We start from the raw sequence: 13,520 nt of genomic DNA on the forward strand, positions 1-13,520 counted from the left end.
CACTGTCTCTACTCTGTTTAGCTGAGCTCAGACTTTCCCCTTTGTGCGCACTTCCTAAAATATCCCAACAAATTTAAAAGAAACATAAATCAGCTCCCCACCTTCAAGAGGACTGTTGTTGACCATTTCCAGGGGGTGGGGGGACATGGTAAGGAAGAGAACACCAGCAAGTAATTTGAAAACACCTTTAAAATCTGTACCTGAAATGGGCACCTCCAATTGTATACTCCTTCCTAAAGTCCTCAATAACAACATGCTTGAGTCCATTAAGACTTTGCTAAATATCCACCATGACTCACTTACCAAAAGATTTTTCCATTGATGTGCAGAACTTAAAAGAGGCATTGCCTCTATTAATGAACATATGTTTTAGAGAGAAAGCATGAATATCTTGAAGTTGACAACTCTAACCTGGCAAATTATATGCAAAATCTGACTGATTACAGACGCTCATTAGAAGTGAAGCTAGCAGACCTTTAAGACCCAAGCAATCTCTCCTCAAGACCTTTCATCAAACCTGCAAGACCTCTTTAAAATACTGCTTCAAAAGCATACTGAGGCATGTCTAGGATCTGAAATCTCTGGTGTATAGGACCCACAGGGTTTTGCATCCAAGATCTTTGGCTAATAATAGGCACATAGATGTTATAGGGCCAGATTACAAGTGGTGTGCTATGTAGCACGTTCAGTCAAGCGTAAACTTCACTAGATGTAATATTTTTGCACGTGTCGGGTTGTACTCATATTGGATGAAAGTAAAAAGTTTGTGCATGAACAAAAGTTGACGTGCGCTATCCAAAGCATTTTGCGATATCGTGACTGTATTAACATATTCTCCCCATGTACTTTTTTACCCCAGGGAGTGTTTATTCTCTTGCATAGAGACTTTGCAATAATATTCATCAAGAGTCTGTTGCAGAGGGCAAATTTGTCATCTTCGTCTGCAAGATCAACTGTGTATAGATTGGTTTTGGTTTATGTCCCTAACATTAGTTAGTCCAGCTTCCTCCATTGGCTCTTGCTTTGTGTCTTTGCAGTTAGGCAGGGGTCCCATATACTTGTAGAGGACTTTAACCTCAATTGGGACCCTGACCTTGAGTATTGGTGTATTGGATGCCTCGGTAGTAGCACTATTACAGTCAGAACATTATATGTCAGAGTACTTATGTGACATGTGGAGCCCCATGCTTCCCAACAGAAAGATTACACCTTTTTTTCTAAGCCCCATAGGTCCTACTCCTTCATAGATTACATATGTTGTGACTCTTGGACTCTAGATAAAGTTTAGTCTAGCTCTATCCCAACTTGTGTTGGTCAGATCATGATTCAATAATATGTTTACCCCGTCTTGATGAAGAGTTGGATAGGTTACATGTTGGTGGCTATCTGCCTCTCTCCTCCTTCCTACCCTCTCTGTAGATGCTGACAGAGTTAACTGATTTTTTTCTTTTTAATGATCATGCTCAGGCCGACATCCAAGTCCTGTGGGCCTTGCTCAAGGCAGATCTATGTGTACTTTAAATAAAACATATGACCTTTCCCAAGCATCGACGTGGTGACTTTCTGGCACAACATTGATCAACAGGCATAATATGGAGTGCAGTGGCGATAGATGGTCCTATAGGATTCTTTCTGACTTTATGCAGATCTCTGATGGTAAAGGAGAAAGGCTTGATGTTTTTGTATTTACTCAGTAATAAGAGTGCAGTATATTCACTCCATATAATCTGTGGAGCCCCTCAATAGGGGAAGTACAGCCAAACAGAGGAAAAAGGAGAATACCCCTGGCGAAAAAAACTTGCGGTGCTATGAGCAGTTTATGCTCACCGCTCACTTACAGATAGCGCTGGTATTGCGGGTTTTTACAAACCCAGCGTTAAAAGACAAGAAGTGAGCGTTGAGCAAAAATTTGCTGATTACCGCACTCCAATACTAGCGCTGCTTAAATCAGCGGTGAGCTGGTGTAATGTGCTTGTGCACGATTTCCCCATAGGAATCAATCGGGAGAGCCGGCTGAAAAAAAGTCTAACACCTGCAAAAAAGCAGTGTTTAGCTCCTAACACAGCCCCATTGATTCCTATGGGGAAATAAAATTTATGTCTACACCTAACACCCTAACATGAACCCCGAGTCTAAACACCCCTAATCTTACACTTATTAACCCCTAATCTGCCGCCCCCGACATCGCAGACACCTACATTATATTATTAACCCCTAATCTGCCGCTCCGGACACCGCCGCCACCTACATTATATTTATTAACCCCTAATCTGCTGCCCCCAACATCGCCGACACCTGCATTATATTTATTAACCCCTAATCTGCCGCCCCCAACGTCGCCGCCACTATAATAAACATATTAACCCCTAAACCTAAGTCTAACCCTAACCCTAACCCCCCCTAACTTAAATATAATTTAAATAAATCTAAATAAAATTACTATAATTACTAAATTATTCCTATTTTAAATTAAATACTTACCTATAAAATAAACCCTAAGCTAGCTACAATATAACTAATAGTTACATTGTAGCTAGCTTAGGGTTTATTTTTATTTTACAGGAAAGTTTGCATTTACTTTAACTAGGTAGAATAGTTACTAAATAGTTATTAACTATTTAATAAACTATTTAGCTAAAATAAAGAGAAATGTACCTGTAAAATAAAACCTAACACTACACTATAATTAAATTAATTCTTTAATTAAATACAATTAAATAAAATTAGCTAAAGTACAAACCCCCCCCACACTATATTACAGAATATAATAAACAAATTACAAGATTTTTAAACTAATTACACCTAATCTAATCCCCCTAACAAAAAATTTTTTTTTAAAAAAAAGCCCTACCCTACACTAAATTACAAATAGTCCTGAAAAGGGCCTTTTGCTGGCATTGCCCCAAAGTAATCAGCTCTTTTACCTGAAAAAAAATTACAAATCCCCGGGGCGGAGCCTAGCCACGGACTGAAATGGCTGCTTTCTAAACAAGCTCTGCAGTCCCTGCTATATGTACACTCAAAACAAGTGCACACATGGCATAAACTAATCTATAAATGGTTTACCATTATGCTCTAAACATAACTCACTAATTATACACAAGTTCTGAGACCAGATGGCATAATAGAGCAGTGACAGAGGGGAGCCGTGAGTTAGAGGCCTTCTAAACAGACCGCATCCACCGCAAGAGCACTGGGCTCAAATTAACCTCTCTAACTGGATTGCATGATCACTGTGTGAAGGTATCGACCCAGAGCTATCTACACCCAACCTCAAGAGGTAAGAATAGGAGATCGCATGACCGCAGCGAAGCACTTACGCTTCAACACGGACTTTATTGTCGAGCAGCAGTGAGGCCTACCACGTGGGATCCACAGATACTGGCCGACACAGAGTTGATCCAAAGTGGATTGAAGAACCGGACCTCCGCGACAGGTGTATTGAGCCCTGAGTCCAGTGTTGAGAGTGCGACTATCCCCAGAAGCGGTGCGAAGTACTCACCGACAGCTTGAAATCACCGGGTCTACACGGCAGAGGCAAAGCCACGTGACAGGGGAGCGCAGCATTTAGATCCCACTACCGGACAGGTAATACATACTACCGGATAACACCGGACTCGGGCCTGAGTGGTTATGAAGCGCTAAAGGTAGTAGTGGGATACACAAACAGGCTCTTCACTGCTAGCCCACGCGACGCCAAAACAGGGATTTATTGGCACTATCCTATATACATATTTGGGCAATACAATTTCTCAACATTTCAAGGGTGGACTAGTTAAATAAATCTGCCCAGGACACTGTTCCCTTAATAGACATTCCTGGCCTCTGTAGCATTACCCGGCGTCTCCTGGGGAGAAAATATAACTATATTTGGGACTGCTTGCTCTCTCAGCTCCTCGATACCTCATAACAGCATTCTATACTTGTGAGGGATAAGAGACGTAAGGAATTACCTGCCTGTAGACCCCATCTATAGAAAACAGCCCATTCCAATACATGTAATGTCTAGTAAAAGAAATACTAGACCTCTTAAAAGCTCTCAGCCCACCATCTTGGAAAATTATTTAATAAATAACGACCCCACAGTTGCAAAGTCAGACACTAACCAGAAAACTACAGCAGCGCAGGTTCATAACACAGACACAATGTCCACTCATCAGGCCTGTGTTACCAAAGACGATCTTAAGCTCCTCTCCTCTAAAGAGGACATAAAAGAGGCGATGAGAGATTTTAAATCTATGTTCCAGGAATTAAAAAGTGACATCTCAGCAGTAGATCAAAGAGTAACACAGATAGAGGAAAAACAAGAGGCACTTAGCTCTGATTTACAGCACCAGACCAGCTTCCTACAGGCCCAAGAAAACACTGTACACACCCTATTGGAGAGAATCGAAGACCTCAAAAACCGCAGCAGGAGGAATAACCTCAGACTGCGAGGAGTGCCTGAATCAGTCGAGCCTGCCGCTATCCAAGCATACATCCAAGATTTTGTAAAATACCTCAGAAACGAGGATTTTAGCCCAGACATCCAAATAGAAAGAGCACATAGGGCTTTATGCCCTAAACCCCCAGGAAGGGCCCCTCCTAGAGACATTATATTAAAACTTTTGTCTTTTAAAGAGAAAGAAGATATTCTACGTTTGGCCAGAAACAAACAACAGATTGAATTTAGAGGAGTGGAATTGCAAGTCTACTCTGACTTATGCCCAACTACCCTCCAGAAGAGGAGAGAACTCAGATTTGTCACATCCACACTAAAAGCCAATAAAATCCCGTACAGATGGGGCTTCCCTACAAGCCTCATTGTCTCTAAAAATAACACCACACACATCCTCAAGACCCCTGCTGACCTGCCTGCCTTCAGCCAGGCCTTAGGTATCAACATCAGACTTCCCTCCTGGGCCCCTGCAGTGTCAGAGGGTCAGGTTATGGGGGAACCTAACGAGATACGCCATCTAGAATGACCAGCAGACACCTCCTGGTGCCCACCTTCCCAGCTGCTCTAAACTGCCCAGCTCTTACAATGAGCTGGTGGACTTAATTCTGCTAAATGAACAATGGAGTGACGACTCAGATAAGTTAACCTTTAAAACTGTGGACATCTTATGCTAATTTAACGTATAGTTCTACAATGACTTAATCAGGGATACACTGACTGTGCCCAAATAGATAATTGCTACTAACAAATGCACTATCATTGCCAAGACGCCTGTATGCATGTATATGATAGGCTAGATAACAATATGATGGCTGGGGATGTTACCTAGATGTTGCCCTTGAGCTGATTAGAAAAGCTAGGGACCCTCGCAATATAATATGAGGTTTTCTAATGTAATTGCAATAACCCTATAGCTTTAACTCAAAACATGTCTTTTCAGATGTTAACTTATTGATTAGTACATACACCATGAGCTTCCCAAACATTATAATGAGACTGCCCATTTTTGTTAGGAGCTTCGAGGAGATTTAGTCCCAAGATGACTTAAATTACTTAATACCTATCTCATTTCCACTGCATATATTATATTTGAGAGTGATACAGGTGTATAAATATTAGAAAACTTAAGATGGTAAAAACTGTCTCATATGGCACTTCATAGACCGCTACGTTTCGGTGACACCCCTGAGCCATGATTTAACTGAGCCCGGTTGCGGTCCCCTTTGTTGGGGGTTTAATGAACATCGCATGTCCCTATGACCGAACCAAGCTAAAAGACATATCCGGGTTGGATAAGGAAAACGCCCTTGGAGTGGCGGGAGTCATAGAGATGTGATGAGTTATTTACACAACAGAAATGAGGGGTGAAATCAGAATCTGTTCCTATATGATATACTTAGGTCTCAATTTAAATTGTTACAAATGATTTATAACACTGTGCACCAAGCTGTTATCTTTTATGAAAAATGTTTGATATTAGAGTTCTTTTCTTCATTTTGAATGGATAAAGAGTAAGTTGCAATAATGCAACGCACTACTGTACTTGTTTTTATCTAACGTATTACAAAAGTTTTATGAAAAGTGTAGAATAGCAGGGAACACTACCCCTGCTTGTGTTTTACTTGGTTTGTCTTAATTGTTTACCTTCCAGATACATGCCTGTGTAAGTTATACTATTGAACCATAGTTTGATTGAATTGTTCATTGCATAGGTTTGTTCTTACTTTCCTCCACTGCTAGACGACTTCGGTCGCCTGCTCCCTTCCTCCCTTTTCTCATCCTCATTCCTCATTCACCTTTACTCATCTCTTTGCTTTTTCTTCATTCCCCCCTTTTTTTTTTTCTCTCCCCCCTCACCCCCACTACCACTAGCATGGCGTCCCCACACAAAGAAGCCTGCCCCCGAAGGATAGAGCTACTTTCTGTAAATGTAAAGGGCTTTAACAGCCCATCTAAACGCTCTATGGTCTTACGAGACATACACAGACAGGGTGGACACGTTATCTACCTACAAGAGACACACTTTGCTGCTGGTCATGAGCCCCGCTGGTATAGTCAACAGTATCCCACTGCTTTCTTTGCATCTGGTCCACATAAAAAAAATGGAGTGGGCATTCTTTTTAGCAAGGACGTACCATTCCAACTTGCACAAGCACATAGAGACCCAGAAGGTAGATACCTGTTGCTGACAGGACTATTATATGCTAGACCCATAACTTTAGTCAACGTCTACTGTCCTAACCAATCCCAGCAGACCTTTTTTCAAAAGGTTATCCATAAAATACTCGAACTACAGACTGGTGTAGTATTCCTTGGGGGAGATTTGAATGCACCACTGAACCCTAATCTAGACACATCATATGGTATCTCCAGTGTTCCCCACAAGACCCTCAAACGTATAACATCATCACTCAGAGAAGCAGCATTGCACGACATTTGGCGATAACACCACCCCACATCTAAGAACTTTACATTCTTCTCTCACCCCCATAAAAAATACTCGAGAATAGATTATTGGTTTACAGACGCTACTGGTCTCACAGTTGCCACGTCAAGCAATATACTTCCTATCACATGGTCAGATCATGCCCCAGTCACGTGTTCAATCCTATGGTCTGACGCGCCTATCACGCCTTATATTTGGAGAATGGATGATACCCTGTTGGATGATCCAGTCTTTAAACTAGAAATAGAGAAGGCTCTGACGGAATACTTTCAGAAACATGAAAGAGCGGAAAAACCGTCAACCACGGTATGGGAAGCCCATAAGTGTACTATCCAAGGTCTCCTTCTGAAACAGAAAGCCAGGATAGTTAAGAGTAGACGATTACAATATCAGAAGCTTCTTTCTGAAGTAGAAAATGCTGAACGCTCACACAAAGCTACGCCAACTGACGCAGCGCTTGATAAGAATTTGATTCAAGCGAGAACCGAACTCTTGCAGTTCCTACAAGAAGATTATCAGAAAGCAGCCCTTGTTCTGAGACAACAATTCTTCGAACAGGGTAACAAAGCAGGTAGACTGCTGGCCAATATGTACATAGTATGATACACCCAGACGGGAAGACTAGGGAAGATGGGAGATCTATCGCTGAGATCTTTCGATCCTACTATGAAACCCTATACAATATCCAGAATGCGAATAGGGCTGAAGGACATGCCCCTACTCAGGAGCAAGAGACAAGCAGGATATTAGAGTATCTTGCTAGTGTCGATACCCCAAAGCTCTCGAATCAGGACTCCGAGGCCTTGGACTCCCCGCTTACTCCTATGGAACTTAAGCTAGCTCTCAGGGATATAACTTCGGGCAAGAGCCCAGGACCTGATGGTTTCGGAGCCAAGTACTACAAAATGTTTGGCGACATACTTGCGCCGAATATGATAAATCTCTTTAATCAACTATCAGACGACCCATTTCTACCTAACACAATGCTGGAGGCCCACATTGCCGTGATCCTTAAGCCAGGCAAACCAGAAACTAGCCCAGAAAACTATCGCCCTATCTCGCTGCTTAACGCAGACGTTAAGATATTGGCGAAGGTACTTGCCAACCCCCTCAATAGACATCTCCCGCACCTTATCTCTACCGACCAGGTAGGCTTTATCCCAGGACGTGAGGCGAGGGATAATACTTTGAAAGTCCTTCAAATGATAACATTCGCGCACAACAATTCAGTCCCGCTGGCCCTGATCTCGACCGATGCTGAAAAAGCATTTGATCAGGTCAGCTGGACATTTATGCAACTCACAATGGGAAAATTCGGTTTTGGGCCTAAACTTACAAATTGGATAATGTCACTATGCTCAACACCCAATGCTAGGGTGAGAGTGAATGGAACTCTTTCAAATCCCTTCGATATTCGCAATGGGACTAGACAGGGTTGTCCCCTGTCTCCCCTTCTGTTCGCTCTGACGATTGAAATATTAGCGACCAGAATTAGAGCGAACCCTGAGATTAAAGGAATCAATATAGGGGGCAATACACATAAGCTTGCCATGTACGCTGATGATGTCCTCTTGCTGATATCAGATGTGGGGCAATCCCTCACAATGGCTATTGAAGAGTTCACACTCTTCGGGGGTGTATCAAACTTTCTCTTAAATCCCTCAAAGTCCGAGATCATGAACGTTACACTGAAAAGAGGCTGTCCATTGAGAATTGCAAAAGATAAACTGAAATACTTGGGCGTATTCTTGACACCCAGTATTAAAGAAATGGTGACCCTAAACTATAAGAACATCAAAAATGAGATCTGTAGGGATCTGTCCAATTGGAGAAATAAAACCATCTCCTGGCTAGGCCGCATAGGAGTGGTCAAAATGAATATCATGCCAAGAGTCCTCTACATCATGCAGACTATCCCGTCATCGGCAGCCTCCCATATCCTACACCAAATTCAATTGGCTATGGAGTCATATATCTGGAGAAATCTAAAACTTAGAATCAGTAGAAGAACGACATTCTTGACTCGGAGTAGAGGAGGATTGGGAGTGCCTGATTTGGCGACGTACCAAAGGGCAATATCCCTCCAGAGATTGGTAGAATGGTGTCAAAACTCAAACCAAAAGGCTTGGATACATGTAGACAATGCTATCCTAAAAAGAGGAAACTCAGGCGCCCTGGCGTGGATTTCTCCCGCCCACAGACCCTCTGAGATTAAGCTCTATCCACTCATGGACAGTGTACTAATGAACTGGGATAAATTGCTTAAGAAAACCTCTCACATATCTACCTTTATATCACCTGTTACCCCGCTCAGAGAGAATCCTGACTTGATTTTCATGTCTGGTCTCCCCTCCACGAAGGAGACCTATGATCTTGCTGACTCTGCCGTATATAATATACTCCAACAGGACAGGTTGAAATCTCAGGAAGAATTAAAGACATGGGATAATGGAGTATTCGCTTCATGGTTCAGACTAGCTCAGATTAGACACTACTTTGACACGCACAGAGACAAACATAATCTGACAAGACGTAAGACTCATTTTGAAACTCTATGTACGATGACCCAACACCCGACTCATTTGATCTCTCAACTTTACAAACTATTATTACAGGGAGACAGCCACTTCCTCCCGTCCTTTACACTGTCCTGGCAAGACGAACTAGATCTAGAGATAGACCACAAGGACTGGGGAAAATTTTTTGACCGAACGAGACGGGCCTCAGTTTCAGCCAAGATACAAGAAACACAATACAAATTGCTAAGTAGGTGGTACCTGACTCCCCACAGGCTGAAACATATATACCCACACACTAGCGAGAACTGTTGGAGAGGGTGCGGGGAAGAGGGAACCCTTTTACATATCTGGTAGACCTGTCCACTGATACGACCTTACTGGAATGATATACTAGCTGAAATGAGTAGGGTACTTAATATTATAATACCTCCTAACCCCTGCTATTTATTATACCACCAGTTACCCAAAATAGTTGGAGAGGATAAATATCTACTCCTCCTATTGATGCTTAATGGCACAAAAGGCCTAATTCCCTTATATTGGAAAAAGCAGAGCACCCCCAATATACGAGAATGGAAAAATAAGGTAACTGACTTACTGAGGCTTGAGAGATACCATTACCTTAAAATTGGGAAACTGGGTATACATGAAATGATGTTATTAACCTGGGAGGGACGAGGAATCTAGGTTTTCCTGTAGAGATTTACTGTAGCTGAACTTGAAGGAGGAGTCCACTTCTTATATTCCATAACTCACACAACAGTCATCCATCCGGCGCGGAGCGGGTCCATCTTCAAGACATCCGATGCGGAGCATCCTCTTCTTTCCACGGCGACTGAAGAATGAAGGTTCCTTTAAGTGACATCATCCAAGATGGCGTCCCTTAGATTCCGATTGGCTCATAGAATTCTATCAGCCAATCGGAATTAAGGTAGGAAAAATCCTATTGGCTGATGCAATCAGCCAATAGGATTGAACTTCAATTATATTGGCTGATCCAATCAGCCAATAGGATTGATCTGGCATTCTATTGGCTGTTCCAATCAGCCAATAGAATGCCAGCTCAATCCTATTGGCTGATTGCATCAGCCAATAGGATTTTTCCTACCTTAATTCCGATTGGCTGATAGAATTCTATGAGCCAATAGGATTTTTTCTACCTTAATTCCGATTGGCAGATCTTGGATGATCTTGGATAACATCACTTAAAGGAACCTTCATTCTTCAGCCGCCGTGGAAAGAAGAGGATGCTCTGTGTTGGATGTCTTGAAGATGGACCCACTCCGCGCCGGATGGATGAAGATAGAAGATGCCGTCTGGATAAAGACTTCTGCCCGTCAGGAGGACCACTTCACCCGGCTTGGATGAAGACTTCTCCCGGTAAGGTGATCTTCAAGGGGTTAGTGTTAGGTTTTTTTTTAAGGGGGTATTGGGTGGGTTTTAGAGAAGGGTTGGTTGTGTGGGTGATGGGATTCAATGTTGGGGGGGTTTGTAATTTTTTTACAGGTAAAAGAGCTGATTACTTTGGGGCAATGCCCCGCAAAAGGCCCTTTTAAGGGCTATTTGTAATTTAGTGTAGGGTAGGGCTTTTTTATTTTGGGGGGGCTTTTTATTTTGTTAGGGGGATTAGATTAGATGTAATTAGTTTAAAAATCTTGTAATTTGTTTATTGTTTTCTGTAATTTAGTGGGGGTTTTTTGTACTTTAGCTAATTTTATTTAATTGTATTTAATTGTATATAATTTAGGGAATTAATTTAATTATAGTGTAGTTTTAGGTGTTAGTGTAACTTAGGTTAGGTTTTATTTTACAGGTAAATTTGTCTTTATTTTAGCTAGGTAGTTTATTAAATAGTTAATAACTATTTAATAACTATTTTACCTAGTTAAAATAAATACAAACTTGCCTGTAAAATAAAAATAAACCCTAAGCTAGCTACAATGTAACTATTCAAACAAATTGAATTGAAAAGCGTTTGATAATTTTCCCACCATTCTATTGTCTTCCCCTTCTATCCTTCCACTTTTCACCAATAAAACCTTACCGTACAATTTTTTTTTTTTAACTCTCATTCTTTTTTATCTCTATTCTGATAAAGTACCCCCACCCATCCCTTTTCTCACAGACCTGCACTATAACAAGTTTATAGTTAGTTATCCTTGGAGTCTTAATTCAGAGAAGGGCAGGAAAGGTGGCACCAGCACCAGCAGGTAGCAATGTTACTGAACTAGGTAGGTCTTTGATTACAGTACATAAACCTCAAAAGACCACCTACAAGGGAGAAGGACAAACTTGTTTTTAGAGTCCATTAGATATAGTGGCAAGAAGTTCCCTGTGGATTTAGCATTGACAGGTGATGACAACCACAGAGCAGGAAAGGCAGGAGCAAGAGAGGCAGCAGCAGGCATCATAGTCACTGACGTAGGTAGGACTCCAGTACACAAACCCCAAAATTCACCTCCTTTGGAGGAGGACAAATATGTGTCTAGTTGGACACAAAAGGTAATAGTTCACAACGATTTTCAACTTTAACTGATGATGACCACCAAAGAGCTGGAAGGGAAAGAGCAGAAGTGTCAGTATCAATAGCAGCAGCAGTCAGCAGAGTTACTGAACTAGGTAGGCCTCCTAGAACATAAAACTCAAAATTACACCCCAAGGGACTAGGAGAAAGACATGCATAGAGCCTCTTGGACACAGCGGCCAGCATTTCCCTAAGGATTTGTGGCAGTAGCAACAGCAGTCAACAGACTTACTGAACAAGGTAGGCCTCACAATACATAAACCTCAAAAATAAACCTCCAAGGGAGGAGGACAGACACAGACCTAAAGTTCCTTGGACACAAAGGCCAACAGGATTTGGCAATGGTGGATGATGACCACCAAGGAGCAAGAAGGGCTGAAGCAGGAGAGGGAGCATCAGCAGCAGGTAGCAGATTTAGGGCTAGGTAACAATTGTGTGCTTGTTAGCGAGGGACTCGATAAGCAATATCACGCCTGTGCTAACTAGCATGCATATTACAAATAGAAATAAAAATGGGGCGCTCACTTGCAAACAAAATTTCTTCTTATCAAGTTAACGTGAGTGAAGATATAGGGGCCTATTTATCAAAATGTAAACTATGATGCATTCGCCGGCATCAATACACTCGCCAAACATCACTGTTGCAGATCTGAATACGATCTCCTTATTTATCAAAAAAGCAAAGAGCATCAGACTGGTGTTAACTAACAGTCATCAATGTTGTGGCTATTCGGGGGTTTTTCCCAACTTTATTTATACCGTTTCATTACTGTCCATGAACAAGCACATTTCTCTAAAGCTAATCTTTTTTTTTTTTTTTTTAATATTTTTTATTGAGGTTTAGCATGATAAACATAAAACATGATACGCCTTTATGATAGAAGAAAAAGGTACAAACAAAAATGAGTGTAACAATTCGGCAGTTATATAAAACAATGGTAGTAGGCTAATTACACCTCGATTTTTCAATAAAATAGCATAAATGACCGACCTGTTGGTAACATAGGGCCACAATTATACAGAGCAACTAATGATGGGGTGTGTAGGTCGGTAGAAGCTCCCGAAGGAGGACACATATATAATAAGAAGGGGGGGGATATTCAGCGGGTAAGCACCGCTATGCATATAGGGGAAAGGATGGAGGGCGGAGCCATATATAAATATATAGATTTATTTGAGAGGTAACTTGGCTATATCTCTTAGTCGTGCCAGCGAATCAAGATAGATGTGCCACGGGATTGTACTATCGATCTGTTTGTTATGGGCTATGCATAATCATGTTGGGGGTATACAAAAGGATATTTTAATAATAAGCAAGTGAGTTAAACAATCTATTGGGAATCCGACAATATATATTGTGCTAGCTTCTTAACTTAAATGGGAAAGAGAGCTATATCCAGATGAGTTGCATAGAATTAAAGGGAGATAGTTAAGACCTCCGGTATGCCTTTCCTGTATGCGGCCTATAAGCTAGGTGAGGAGATTGCGCAAGCATAAATATAATACATTTATAAATCTAAAAATTTAAAGGCATAGTATACGCGCCAAGAGGTGCCACTATGTCGGAAGCATGCTGAACAATCCTATATTATA

This window comes from Bombina bombina, chromosome 3 (assembly GCF_027579735.1).
Source record: "Bombina bombina isolate aBomBom1 chromosome 3, aBomBom1.pri, whole genome shotgun sequence".
NCBI lineage: Eukaryota > Metazoa > Chordata > Amphibia > Anura > Bombinatoridae > Bombina > Bombina bombina.